Here is a 1039-nt window from a genome sequence, read left to right as displayed (position 1 = left end):
AACGGACTCACCTGAGCTGAATAAATGCCTAGAAGCCCCAAAGCAAAGGTCTTCTGAAACTCCTGAGGCTCCTCCCAGACAGAGTTCTGGAGTTACAAGTGGGAGGTTTAGATGCACTTGTAGAACACGAGGTTTGCTGGAAGGAAGGCAGTCCATGTGGGTTGAAGCCAACACTGAGCAGCTAGTGTGTGTCAGAACAGACAGCTTCTCCAAAGCAGTCGTTCTGCTCACCACAGCAGTTCTGCACCCTTGGTGGACGCGTTTACCCTAAAAGCACCAATGGAGAAGGCAGTGCCTTAACTCAGCCCAGAGGCATCAAGAGCCTATTTGTGACCATTTCTGTATTCTGCTTGTCTAATGCACGAGTGTGCACCAGTTCCCACACGGAACATGTGGAAGCATTCAAAGGTGTATTGCATATTCTGTTTTCAACAGCTGCAGAAAAGGTCAAATGAAAACTATTTATAGTAGCAGGTACTGCACAGCAACTAATTGTGATGAATGATGGTTAAGAATGCAGATGGATAAAGCAACTATTTCCTGGTATTATATCCTTGTGCTTAATCATTTCTACTCATTGATTTCTTTCCCTTCTCTTCTGTTTCTGAAAATTCTGTAATCACCTAAACAAGCTGCTTTGGCTCCCAGTTATAAATGCCGAAACTGGTTTCCTCACCAGGGTGCAGAATCTCAAAACTCCCCAGTCCCCGGAATGCAGTTCTTACTCTGGGACAAAATCTGTACATTGACACAAAACTTATGGTACCCAACACTTCCAAAGCGGAGGTGGGCATTTTTCCTGGATCAGTTATGATGGCCAAGAGAAGAAATTATAAGACCAGACATCTTTAAAATATGTCTGTGCTGCATTTGGCAATCTGACTTCAACAGAAGGCTCCTGAAAGCAGCACGTCAATGCATCAGAAGGACAGCAGCCCTGATACTAAATAGCTATCCAACAACATTTCCACAGAAGTCAATAAAACCTGGAAATGAAGCAAAGCTATTTGGCTCAACGCACACACACACACACACAAAA

This window comes from Meleagris gallopavo, chromosome 3 (assembly GCF_000146605.3).
Source record: "Meleagris gallopavo isolate NT-WF06-2002-E0010 breed Aviagen turkey brand Nicholas breeding stock chromosome 3, Turkey_5.1, whole genome shotgun sequence".
Lineage (NCBI taxonomy): Eukaryota > Metazoa > Chordata > Aves > Galliformes > Phasianidae > Meleagris > Meleagris gallopavo.
Note: the sequence above shows the minus strand (reverse complement) of the source record.